The sequence below is a fragment of the Balaenoptera ricei genome, chromosome 1 (genome assembly GCF_028023285.1).
Source record: "Balaenoptera ricei isolate mBalRic1 chromosome 1, mBalRic1.hap2, whole genome shotgun sequence".
NCBI classification, from domain to species: domain Eukaryota; kingdom Metazoa; phylum Chordata; class Mammalia; order Artiodactyla; family Balaenopteridae; genus Balaenoptera; species Balaenoptera ricei.
In genome coordinates this window covers 22,865,757-22,879,688 of record NC_082639.1, presented here as the reverse complement: position 1 = coordinate 22,879,688, position 13,932 = coordinate 22,865,757, and positions in this window count along the sequence as shown.

Here is a 13,932-nt window from a genome sequence, read left to right as displayed (position 1 = left end):
GAATCTGGGAATTCCCTGGTGGTCCAGTGGTTAGGACTCGGTGCTCTCACTGCCGGTGCCCGGGTTGGATCCCTGGTCGGGGAACTAAGATCCCACAAGCCTCGTGGTGTGGCCAAAAAATAAAACAAAAATAAAACACTTGCTTTAAAAAAACAAAAAATGTAGTGATAGAAAAAAATATATTAAGAAATTGAATCAATAATAACTTTTCAAAAAAGGAAGCTTCAGGCCCAGATGTTCACTGGTGAATTACACCAAATATTTAAGAAGAAATTATACCACTTCTCAAAAATAGAAGCAGAGGGAATACTTCCTAACTCATTTTATGAGATCAGCATTGCCCCAAATACCAAAACCAGACAAAGATATTACAAGGAAGGAAAACTACAGACCAATATTCATGAACACGGATACAAACATCCTCAAGAAAATATTAGCAAATAGAATCCAATGATCTATTGGGTTGACCAAAAAGTTTACTCAGGTTTTTCCATAACAACTTACAAAAAACCCGAACGAACTTTTTGGCCAACCCCATGTTAAAAAGAATTATACACCACAACCAGGTGGAATTTATTCCAGCTAAGCAAGACTATTTCAACATTCAAAAAATCAATTAATGTAACTCATCACATGAACAGGCTAAAGAAAAAATGACATGAACATATCAATAGATGCAGAAAAAGCATTTAACAAAATCCAATACTCAAGATAAAAAAACCCTCAGCAAACTAGGAAGAGAGAGGAATTTCCTCAACTTGATAAAGAAACCTACGAAATGCATACAGCTAACGTCATCCTTAACGGTGAGAAACTAAATGCTTTCCCCCTAAGATCAGCAACAAGGCAAGGATATCCCCCCTCAGCATTCCTATTCAACATCATACTAGAGGTCCCAGCTAATGCACTAAGACAAAGGGAAGAATAAAAGGTACACAGATAGGGAAGGAAAAAAAATTGAATGGTCTTTATTTGCAAATAACATGATCAACTTTGTAGAAAATCTCAAGAATGACATAAAAACTCCTGAAACTAATAAGCAATTATAGCAAGTATTCAGGATACAAGATCAATATACAAAAGTCAATTGCTTTCCTATGTACAGCAATGAAATATTTGAATTTGAAATTAAAAACGATACCATTTACATTAGCACCCCCCAAAATGAAATACTTAGGTATGAAACTAACAAAATGTGTACTTTCTCTGGTGAAAGAAATCAAAGAACAAAATAAATGGAGAGATATTCCATGTTCATGGGTAGGAAGGCTCACTATTGTTAAAATGTCTGTTCTTGGGGCTTCCCTGGTGGCGCAGTGGTTGAGAATCTGCCTGCCAATGCAGGGGACACGGGTTCGAGCCCTGGTCTGGGAGGATCCCGCGTGCCGCGGAGCAGCTGGGCCCGTGAGCCACAACTACTGAGCCTGCGCGTCTGGAGCCTGTGCTCCGCGGCGGGAGAGGCCGCGATAGTGAGAGGCCCGCGCAACGCGATGAAGAGTGGTCCCCGCTTGCCACAACTAGAGAAAGCCCTCGCACAGAAACGAAAAAACCCAACACAGCAATCAATCAATCAGTCAATCAATCAATAAGAACGTGAATTTCTAAAAAAAAAAAAAAAAAAATGTCTGTTCTTTCCAACTTGAGCCATAGATTCAGCGCAATCCCAGCAAGTTATTTTGTGGCTATTGTTACCAAACCAGGTTCGTTTTGCCGAACACACAGCAAGCCAAAACGCTGACAGGCCGAGGTTTACCTGCAAGGCAGCCAAGCAAGGAGATCGGAGGACAAATCTCGAATCCGTCTCCCCGAAGGTATTTATGAGATAAAGAAATAGAAGCAGGGCACGGGGAGCGTGGGGAAAAGTGATTGGGAAAAGGGGCAGTAATTATCATTCTGCACAGGTGTAACTAGGCTATGGAACTCAGCAAGTTTGGAGGGTGGAGTTTTCGGCCCTATGATGGCAAAAGGAGACGCTCACGCATGCCCAGTTAAAGGGTCGAGGAGTCCTATCCAGTCTTAACCAGCTCAGCTGGAAGTAGAAGCAGCTGACTCCAAGTTCCGAGACGATAACTCAGGCAAACATCTTACTGTGTAGGCTGTGTGCCACCTGGAGGACATGCACGTCTTAAAACAACTATGATTAGTGAAGGGAGGTGAAATGGATTAAACCCACAGACGGCTTCAGTATCAACAAACTGATTTTAAAGTTTACATAGGAAAGCAGAAAACCCCGAGGAGCCAAAGCAGTATTGAAGGAGAAGAAAGTCAGAGGACTGATACTACCCACCTTCAAGACTCACCATATTCAAGACAGAGTTGTAGTGGCTAAAGAATAGACAAAATAGATCAATGGAACATAATGGAGAGCCCAGAAACAGACCCACTGATCTTTGGCAAGGGAGCAAAGGCAACTGCACACAGAAAGGCTAGTCTGTTCAAAAAATGGTGCTGGAATACTGGACATCTACATGGAGAAAAATGAATCTAGACACAGATCTTACACTTCTCACAAAAAAAATTAACTCAAAATGGATCTAGACCGAAATGTAAAACACAAAACTGCTACGAGATAACAGAGGAGAAAATCTAGGTAACTTTAGGTTTGGCATTGACTTTTTGGATAAAATGCTGATAGCACAATCCACAAAAGAAAAATTGATCAGCTGTACTTTATTAAAATTAAAAACTTCTCTGTGAACGGTACTGTTAAAAGAGTGAAAGGCAAGTGACAGAGTGAGAGAAAATATTTGCAAAACACATAGCCAATACAGGACTTAAACCCAAAATATACAAGGAACTTTTAAGTCTCAATGATAAAAAAAACAAAAAACCCAATTTAAAATAGGCAAAAAATCTGAACAGGCACTTCAACAAAGAAGATATACAGATGGCAAATAAGCATATGAAAAGATGCTTAATACCATATGTCATCAGAGAATTGCAAATTAAGAAAACAATGAGATATCACTATACAGCTATTATTATAGAATGGCCAAAATCCAAAACCCTGACAGCACCAAATGCTGGCGAGAACGTGAAACAACAGGAATTCATTCATTGGTGGTGGGAATGCAAAATGGTACAGCCTCTTTGGAAGATGGTTTGGCAGTTTCTTACAAAGCTAAACATACTTTTACCATCCAGCAATCATGCTCCTTGGCACTTATCCGAATGAGCTAAAAAATTATGTCCACACCAAAACCTGCACATGAATGTTTCCAGCAGCTTTCTTCATAATTGTCAAACCTTGGAAGCAACCAAGATGTCCTTCAATAGGTGAATGGATAAATAAATTGTGGTACAACCATACAATGGAATGTTACTCAGTGATAGAAAGAAATGAGCTATCAAGCCACTAAAAGATATGGAGGAGTCTTAAATGCATATTGCAAGTGAAAGAAGCCAATCTGAAAAGGCTACATAATATGAGATTCCAACTATATGAGGCTCTGGAAAGGCAAAACTATGGAGATAGTAAAAGATCCGTGGTTGCCAGGGGTTCAGGGGAGGGAGGGAGAGGGGGAGGGACTGGGGGAGCACAGGGGATTTTTAGGGCAGTGAAACTATTCTGTATGATACTGGAGTGGTGGATACATGTCATGCATTTGTCAAAACCCATAGAATGTACAAAATAGTGAACCCTAGTGTAAATTATGGACTTTAGTTAATAATACTGTATCAGTATTCGTTCATCAGTTGTAACAAATGTACCACACCAATGCACGATGTTAACAATAAAAATAAGGGAGGAGGAGGAGAGGGTGGAGGGGTGTATGGGAACTCTGTAATTTCCACTTAACTTTTCCGTAAACCTATATAGTCTATTAATTTTTTTTTTAAGTAAAAGGGAGTCAACCTAATGTCTTCCGAGTATCTACAAAATCCCTCAGGTGTTTCCCATTCTTCTAGGTCTTTTAGTAATCCCTTCTTGATATTCTGCAATCTATATTCTAAAGTAGGGGTCAGCAAATACAGCCTGTGGGTCAAATCCGGCCTACCGCCTATCTATATGGCCCTTGGGCTAAGAATAGTTTTTACATTTTTAAATGGTTGAAAAAAATCAAAAGATATACTTCCTCGGCTGTCCAGTAGTTAAGACTCCGTGCTTCCACTGCAGGGGGCGTGGGTTCGATCCCTGGTCTGGGATCTAAGATCCCACATGCTGCGAGGCATGGCAAAAAAAAGTCAAAAGAATATTTCATGATACATGAAAGTTACACAAATTCAAATTTCAGGGCCCACTCTTGGCGCCCAGACATGATCGCTCATTCGTTTATGAACTGTCTGTGGCACCAGAGTTGAGTCACTGCAACAAAAATTGAGTAGGTCTCAAATTCTAAAATACTTGCTATGTGGCTCTTTTTTTTGGCGGGGGGGGGGGTGGTTTGAAGAGTTTTTATAGTTTTGTGTGGCTCTTTACAGAAAAAGTTTGCTGACTCCTGTGCTAAATGACAAATTTAACCACAGCCTATATAAAATAATGAGGGGAAAGGAAAGAAAAGAAAATTATTTAAAATATATAAACGGATGCATGACATATCCAAAAAGTAAATACAGGTAGAGGCTGCGGTCCTATTTTATTATAACCAGTCAAAAGGCCTCGGTTGACTTTATTCTTCCCTCCTATATATGGCATCTATTTGAATGCCATGCATAAATAATACCTAAGTGAAGCTGATTTTTCAAAGGAAGTTTCTGCAGGCCACCTGTTATCAAGCTACAGAACAATCATTATGTTCCTAGTGCATGAGGACGCCAGCAGGAGCTGGGGGACCCGCTTGGATGATGGGCAAGCATCCAGGAAATTCAGGACAGCCAGCAGCAGAGTCCAACCTGCTGGTGGAGGGGGAATCAAGTTCCCTCAGGTTCGGTGAAAAGAGCATGGCACTGCCTCCCCAAGATGCTCTAAGATGGGGGACTCCCCCAAAGTAGAAGTGGGAGCCTGGGAGGAGGGCAGTCAAACAACCACAAATTTCTGCTACACATTTTCAAAATTTGGTGTCATGACCTGAGGAGGATTCAGAGATAAACCAGAGATGAACCAGACATGGGACTTGTCTTCAAGAAGCTTCACAACCTAAGTGTCCATCAACAGATGAATGGATAAAGAAGATGTGGCATATACACACACACACACACACACACACACACACACACACAATATATATATATACACATATATGTACAATGGAATACTACTCAGCCATAAAAAAGAATGAAATTTTGCCATTTGCAGCAACATGGGTGCACTTGGAGGGCATTATGCTAAGTGAAATAAGTCAGACAGAAAAAGACAAATACTGTATGATATCACTTATATGTGGAATCTAAAAAATACAATAAACTAGTGAATATAACAAAAAAGAATCAGATTCACAGATAGAGAATAAACTAGTGGCTACCAGTGAGGACAGGGAAGGGGGAGGGGCAAAATGGGAGTAGGGGATTAAGAGGTACAAACTATTATGTATAAAATAAGCTACAAGAATGTATTGTACAGCACAGGGAATATAGCCAATATTTTATAATAACTATAAATGAAGTATAACCTTTAAAAATTGTGACTCACTATATTGTACACCTGTAACTTATACATCAACTATAGTTCAATAAAAAAATATTTTTTTAAAAAGATGCTTCAAGAGTTACAGAAAGCCTCATTTTTAATGCTAAAATCCAAATTTAAATTAATCCATGCTTTGTTGCAGGAGTACCAGCTGTATGAGGCAAAAATCCCAGGACTTGAAATGTAGGACGGTTCATTTCACCACTAACATGCCAGGCAAATCAAAGAAAAGCAAAGCCACACAAGAAAAGAAAAAAGAAGCAAAGCCAGCACCTGCACCTCTTGGTGTGGACCTGCTGGGAGTGTGTATGTACAGGACTGCCCTTAGCAGCTTTTAATTGTAAGGGCCAAAAACTAGAAACAGCCCAAAAGTCTTTTCAATAGGAAAATCGACAAGCCATGGCGTGTTTCTGTAACAGAGAACCGCGTGAATGAAAATGAACAAACTACAAACGCAGATGAATTTCAAAAACTAGAAAAGCCAGACACACGAGCACGACTTTAACTCCATGTATACAAACCTCTACAACAGGCCCAACTACACTGTAGCTCTTTTAAAAAAACTAAACTATAGGATTAGGGGTCAGAAGAGTGTGTACTTTGGGGCGGAGGGAAGAGGGGGTGATTGTAAAGGGCCTTCTGGGGGCATCCCTGGTGGGGATCAGATGGGAGTTTGCTTTAGGAAAGTTTACAGAGCTGGACCTTCAGGTTTTATGCACATCCCTAGAGGTGTGTTATATTCACAATGAAAGAGTTTTACCAAAAGGCAAGTGGAGACTTAATCAGGTCCTATGGGAATCAAAATTCCTTTTTCCTAAGATAGAATACTTATCCTTAATTCACACTTTCCAGGACACCCTGGCATTTCTTAGAGAGTCTATTAAGAACCTGGGGATATTCCTAGGAAATGCAAATTAGAACAACCAGCAGGTACTGCATCACACCTGGTATCTATTATGAACCCCAGGGCGGCTGGGCTGTGATTCTGAGTGATTCTGTGGGGAATCACCGGGAACTGGGAGTGAACCTGGGATCCCCACTCCCAGGCATTCATCCTGAGGTGACAACTCAAAGAAAAGAGCTCCAAGTGCAAAGGTGTTTATACTGGTGTCATTTATAACAGGAAGACCAGTGGGAACCATTCAAGCCCAACCACAGGGGACTCACCACACCCAGGGTCCTCTAAGTCCCCTCTGGGGCCATTCTGCAGCCCCCCAGTCGATAAGCAATTCCCTCCCCCAGTCCTGAGTTTATTTCTATGAAAAATCTTACAAAGGCTTGGATATCAAATATCATTCAGTGAATCACCTTTATTGGGAAGGCTCGAATTACTTGAAAAGAAATGAACAATTCATGACCACACACATCGGTGGCTGCAGTGTGATGCTACCTTTGTCATTTAGCTGCCATTAAAGTTGACTGTGGGGTCTTCAATGACCTTTTAGTCATCTTAATGTTTTTCCTCAAGCATCTCTTGGCAAGAAATCTGAAAAGTCTCTCAGAGGATCATCAGTGGTTCTTCCAAACCAGAAACTTGTGCCAGAGCCAACAATGTCACCGTCGCATGGCGAGTGCTCCAGGCAGGGGCATCTTAGCCTGATGGCTGGAGGTGCTGGTGCCCCAGTGAAGAAACTCTGCCGGGACCTGTGACTATCTGAGGACATTTTCTCCTCCTCCTCTGGGCTATCTCTTCTTTACTAGAATATGATTTGGGACATAAGGCTCCTGGGAGATATCAGTAGGAGACCAAGTGAATGATCTAATGCTGCCTCTGTGCCGGCCACGGGCCAGGCTCAGTGAAGGGGGTTACACATGTCAAGTCACCAGCCCTGTAAGGTCAGTATGTTGTCCGAATTTTACAGATGAGAACATGAGAGATTCTAGGAAGGGTGTGACTCTCACTACCTTCTTGCTGTGTGACCTTGGACAAGTGATTTAACCTCTCTGGGCCAGTGTCCTCATCTGTAAAATGGGGATAATAATTCATACCCCTATCTCCCAACTCAGTGTGGAGGACTCTGAAGTCAGACAGATGTGGCCTGGCGCTGCGCCATATGTTGTGACTGGGGGGCGGGGGTGGGGGGTCATTTCACCCCAGAACCTGGAAACAGGATATAGTGCAGTACCTGCTGCACCTGTAAGGGATGAGGTCAATGGCCTCACACCGGCCTGGTTTAAAGTGAGTGCTCAGTGACTGAGTGGTTCCCTCCACCTCAAGTGCCTTTCCTGCCCCTTCGAAGCTCACCTTACACCAGCTCCTCCATTGGGGCTGCCTCCTCCGGTCCCCACCTCCCTGCTTGGAGCCTTGCGGCTGGGGAAGGAGGTGCGGGCATTGGGGAAGGGCACTGCAGCCGGCTACGTCCTCCTCTCCTCATCTGTAAAATGCTACGTCCTCCTCTCCTCATCTGTAAAATGCGCGCGAAGCTGCGCTGATGCGGATGCCCCTGGGGCGAGCTGCTCCCTGCACCCCCCGTGCATGTGAGGTGAAGACAGGCGGACAGGGCACTTGTAAGGGAGGGAGCGCCCTGGGCCTTCTGTCCCCTCTGCAGTGGGGAAATAATCACCATAAACGTCAAAGGATGTGCGACCTGTCTGATGAAAAAGCCAACTTCTGCAGGCCTGGGCTGCACGCCCGAGCTAGGGACCCGGCTAGGCAGGCGAAGGAGTGGGCAGGGGCACAGCCGAGCCCCGGGCAAGTAGTCCAGGGCCAGAGTTTGGGCTGAGACCAGGCAGTCCTGGGGTCCTGCCCAGCTCTGTCGGTACCGTTTCGTGTCTCCGAGCCGATTGTAGGGCGGGGACGGGCTAGTGCTGCCCTCACCGGGCCGTTAGGACATCGCAGAGGCTCCCACGCCTGGTGAGCCTGACTCCACCCTCCGCCCCACGCCCTCACCCGGCTTCGTCCCCAACGGTCCAGCCACGCCCTTTCGTGTCCTCCTCCTCCCCCGACCTCCCCGGGCGGAATCCTTTATGTCGTAGGCATCCTGCGGTTTGCAGGGAGCTCATCCGTGAGGACCGAAGGCCGGCGACCCCAGGTTCCCGATGAGGGCCCGAGGCGAACACCTGCGCGCCCAGGATCACCGCGTGGGGAGTCATCGGAGAGGCGGGATTGGGCCCCCACTTCTCTGCTCCACGTGCGGCAGCGCCGGGACCCGCAGGGGTAGCCGGTGGCCTGGGTGCAGTGCCGGGGCCTCGCCGCCAGGAGGCGCCCACACAGGCCCGCCGCATCCAGGTTTCCCGCAGCAGCCGGTCCACCGGCTCCCCGGCTCCACTGCCGTGTCTCCTACGTGTTTCTCGTCTCCCCCTGCCTCGGGCCTAGGTACCAAGCCTTCTGCATGGCTCGGAGGCAGAGGATCGCCTCCTAGAACTGGAGTCCTGCCTCACTGAGATGGTGGAGGGTGAATTGGGGTGCCTAGACTCATCATCAGGCTGTGTAACCTTGGACATGTCACTCACCCTCTCTGTGCCTGTTACTTTATTTTGACAATTTACAAAGCATTGCATTCAAGATCTCTGGATTCTGGCACTTGACCCCATGTTGCAGACAGAACTGGCACCAGTCCAGGGTTGCAGTGCAGGGGTGGGAGAAACTGGACCATATGATCTGAGAGCCTGAAGAGCTGCTGTCTGCGGGACTGGGGTGACTGATACGTAGATGGGCAGACAGAGAGTCCCCACTGGTCCCTGGCTTTTCTTGGCACAAAGGGTGGGAGGATGGCTGGCTGGGCACGCTGCCAACCCCAAGGCTCCCCTGACCGAGGGGCCTGCCCTGCAGGATTCTCGCCTTGAATCCCAGGCTCCAGAGGGGCCAGCCTCTGCTCCCTACCCCCACTACCAGTGGTGCGGAGCCACTGCCTCAACTGCAGTGTGATTTGTCACCAAATGGATGTGCCACGTCCCTGCTGTTTCTGTGGCAAGAACTCCTAGCTGTCTCCCAATATCCACTCCCAGCCTCCCTTAGAGCTGAGTGTGGCCATGTGCCCTGGGTCCGGGCTCTGCTCTAAATCACTTCCTTCTCTATCTTCCTTCACTCCTGTCTCTGAAAGAGGAGGTGAGGAGGGCCCCAGGGGACTACAGCAGGGGTAAAGCAGGGGAACTGGGAGGGGTCAGGGTGGGAGGCAGCCAAAGCAGCTGGCTTCGGAGACAGAGCCATAGGACCTGGGAGGTAGGGGACTGCAGTCTAGAGATCCTTTTTCCCATGGCTGCCACGGGCCTCATCACCCTCTGTAGGTGGTAAGTTTCCCAACCCTACACCTGCTCCTGGGTCAGCCTCGAGCTCCACATCATGCCACTGCTCTTCTGTGCTCTCGGAGAGACAATTCTAGGTCCCATACTGATAGTTTGTAAAGTCCTTCCCAGGTATATACAGGTCAAGCCACTCCTCTGCTTTAAAACCTCCCATGGCTCGCAGTGCCAGGGGGTTGAGCCCTACATCCTGAGTCCTGTGTTTGAGATGCTCTGCAATCTGGCCCTGACCCCCTTTCATCCCATCCCCTGCTCCCCCTCTAGCACCTGACCCCCTGTCCACGCCTCCAGGTTGTCTGCATGCTGCCTGGAATATCTTCCCGCTCTGCAGCCTGGAAAACTACCCTGACCCTGAGACCCAGCGGGAATACTCCCTCGTCCATGAAGTCCTCCCTGCTGCCTGCCCCCAACCCCACATGGAATCAGCTGCTGCTTCCTCAGCTTTTGGTGGATGGTCTGTTTACCCCAACCCCCAAAGCATCTGGATGAGGCCAGGGCTGAGTCCTCTCTGGTCCCCAACAGCCAGCCCAGAGGAGGTGGCTACAGAGATACAATCACTAGCCTCAGCTTCACATTTTATAGGTGCAAGAACCACTAGCATGGGGCTCCATCCTCATTATAGCCCTTTGGAGTTGTTGCTACCATTGTCCCCATTTTGTAGAGGAGGAAACAAGAGCCATAAAGAGGTGAACTGACTTGGCTGCAGTCACAGGGTTACTGGGAGGTTGTGTAGCATTGTGGTTAAAACCTGGTTCCATCCCCGGCTCTGCCACTGACCAGCTGTGTGACCACAGGCAAGCCTGGACCTCACTGAACCTGTCTCTGTACATGTGACATGGGGTGATAGCAGTGCCTCACTCTCACGGCTGCCTTGCACACTTATGAAGGTAACAGGTATAAAGGGCCTGGTAGCCAGGGGGAGCTCAGCACGATGGTGACATTCCTGCTGTTATCCCTCTGCCTAGGGGCTCAAGAGGGAGGCTGGCTTCGCTCTGTCCCCAGGAGGGTCTCAGCTCCCTGCCCTCCAAGTGTCACCCAGACTCTTCTCTGGGCTGCAGAGGGCAGTGGAGACGGGGAACTCATTCTCCCTTAGTGGCCCAGAGACACCCAGTGAGAAGCCCAGTTGCCCAGCTGAGAGCTTCCATGGGTGAGAGGAGATGGACTTGGGGTTTGTATCCCAGAATCCTCTGAGGGCCTGAGCCCCAGTGGGACCTGTGACTGTGGGGCTTGAAGCCCAGCTCTGCCATGTACCAGCTGGGTCACCCTGGTCGAGGCACCGCCCCTCTCAGGCCATTGGTTTCCATCCGTGTAAAATGGGGCATCAGCGCTGGGCTTCTGGATTCTACTTGCCCATCGGTTCTCACCGAACTGGCACACCAACCCTTCCTGAGAAGGACATGTTACAGAGGCAGGGGCTGTGCAGGAGTGCTGTGATGTGGCCAAGGGCACCCAGCAAAGGACTGAGTAGCATAGTCAAACCTGGGGCCCAGAGCCAGGCTCTCTCCTCTGAACCCGGGTTCTGAATTCGTACTGAGGTCCTGCTGCAGGGAAGCCACGCTGGCACAGGGCTATGATGGTTTTAGAAACCCCTGGGGCTTGGGCAGGAAATCCAGGGCAGCCCAGCCCCAGCCAGCTGGGCTGTTCCTAAAGTGAAGATGAGAGAAGATGGATTCCCAGGTCCTGCTGATCTATGGCCCCAGGGTGGGGCTGTGACATGCAGGAGGTGACAGCTGCTCCCTCCCCGTAGTGGCTTCTGGAAAGGACATGGAGCCTCAGTTAGGCAGGGACCTCAGGTCACTGTGTCTGGTTCCCTGCCTTCACAGAGAAGCTTCCGGGCAGCGTGCTGACCACCCTGGCCCCTAGGGGACAGCTCGTCGAGGCCCTTCCTGGTTCAGAAGTGAAGGGGTCCAGGTCACACAGAAGCCAGAGCACATTCAGGAAGGGATCAGTGTCCCAATATTGAGACACTGGCTGTCTACACACCTGCACATCCACAGGGCCAAACCACCAGTGGACGTCCCTCTGTGGAGGATCAGGGGGCACGAATCAGTCTGGCTGTGTGTCGGTGCACAGGTCTCTTTGCCTCTCTGAGCCTCATCTGTAAACTGGGCATAACATTGACCTCCCAGAGCCCTCAAGAGAATTAAAAGGGGTTATGTCTAGGAAGGGGGACCCTTCTCTCCCCGATCACCCCAAATGACCAGGGAAGGTTTCTACAGCCCCCAAACACTGCCCTCTGGGCCTGATACCCATGGTCAGAGAAGAGAGCGGCTGTTCAGTGGACACACACTTTGTGCCAGATGCTGACCATGTGTACTCTAATCTTGAAAACAACACTGGGAGTATTACTCCCTGCTTTTTTACAGATGGGGAAAAGTCCTCTTTACCTCCTGTTGCCTGAGCCGGGGCTCCAGGGGTGGAAATTAGGAGGGGGTCCAGGGGTGAGGGAGTCGAGGGCTGGTTGTGGGCCAGTTGTGGGCAGGCACTGAGGTGGGCAAGGGGCTCCAGGGGTGAGCAAGACAGGCCGAGTCCTGCCCCTCAGAGTTCATGGCCATAGGGAACACAGGCAGGAAGTAGACTCAGTTCCCAAACACTGACTTCAGTTCACCTGTGCAGAGTGCTGCTGTGGGGAGGCTCGTGTGCGGGGGTGTGTAATGGAAAGCTAGAGGAGGGGCTGGGCTGGGGGCCTAGAGAAAGCCCAGGGCAGGTCTGAAGGGTGAGTAGGAGCCAAGGGGACGATCAGGGGAGTAGGTGCTCCTTACAGGAGGCAAGGCAGGTGCCAAGTGCAGAGGCCAGAACACAGAGGATTTGGGGATGGAAAGAAGCTCAGCTACCCAGGAGGCAGGAGAGTGAAGAGGGCCAGGGCCAGTTAGTGGAGATAAGAAGGGATTTAAACTCCACTTGGACAACACTGGGGAGCCACTGAGGGATTGAAGCAGGGAGTGAGTGATGGGTTCAGATTCCGTGTAGAAGGACGCTTGGTGCCTCCCTGCGGAACAGCGAGGAGGGCCTGCAGAGGGACAGGGGCCCTGGGGCGGGAGAAAGCGGCTAATGCGAGATCCCAAGAGCAGGGTCCACCGGACTTGATGGATTAGACAGAAAGAGGAGAGGAAGGAGCCTAAGGTGACCCCCGGTGTAGTTGGCCTTAGGGTGGGGGTGGGGCCGTTCACAAAGTGGGGGGAACGGAAGGAGCAGCAATGGGGCTGGTCACGGGGCCCAGGGATATGGCTGGCTGCTGGAGGCGCTGCGCGCCTTGTGGCCCAGGATGGAAGAAGCCCCAGCACTGGGGAGGGCAGAGCGCTGAGGACGGGGAAAGCCGGGAGGGGCAGGCGGGAGGAGCAAGTGGTAAATGCCAGGGCAGGTGGAGCAGGGCACAAGGACCGGGAGACTGTCGGGCTTTGGCCTCTAGCGTTGGTGTTTCCCAGGAAGAGCAGTGAGCGGGGAGGGGCAGCGGTGTCCGGTGGGGTGTTGGGGAAATGCTGAGAGGGCGGAGGTGGGGTCAGTGTGTGAGGAGTAGACGAAGTGCAGAGCGAGGAAGGAAGGGGTCTCCAGAACAGGAAACAGCGGAGGCAAGAGGTGGGAGGAGGCAGGAAGGAGGCCGCTGCCTCAGTGGAGCTCAGGCCGCAGGAGCCCTGCGTGCCGCGCGGCCTCGCTCTCGGACCCGCAGGGATGAGGCCCCGGGAGCCGAGGCTCGGCCCCACCCACCGTGGCCTCCTCGGGGACCCTGGCATCCTCGCGGTCGGCCCACCGGAGGAGGCCCCGCCCCTAGCGGTGGCCTCGGTCGCTCCGGGGGATGTCCGGTCGCCGGGAGCTGGGAGAGGGGCTCCCGGGGTCGCTGATGCCACCCCTGGTCTCCTCCGCCGAGCCAGAGGGCCGGAGCCTGGGTTCGAGGCCCAGCTGTGCAGTGTAGCTCCGGGACCTGACTCTGCCACGCGCAGCGGGGTTGGGTGGCCCAGGCCGGCGACTTCCTCGAGTTCCCCCTCCCCGCCCCGGGCGCACAGCAGGGTCTCATTACCGCCCATCCCCCTCCGCTAGCGCCCCGCGTGCCGGGGGGTCTCCGCGGCCGGGGGGAGGGGCGGGTTATAATGAATCCCAGGCCGGAAATTCCTCCCGAGGGGCCCGGC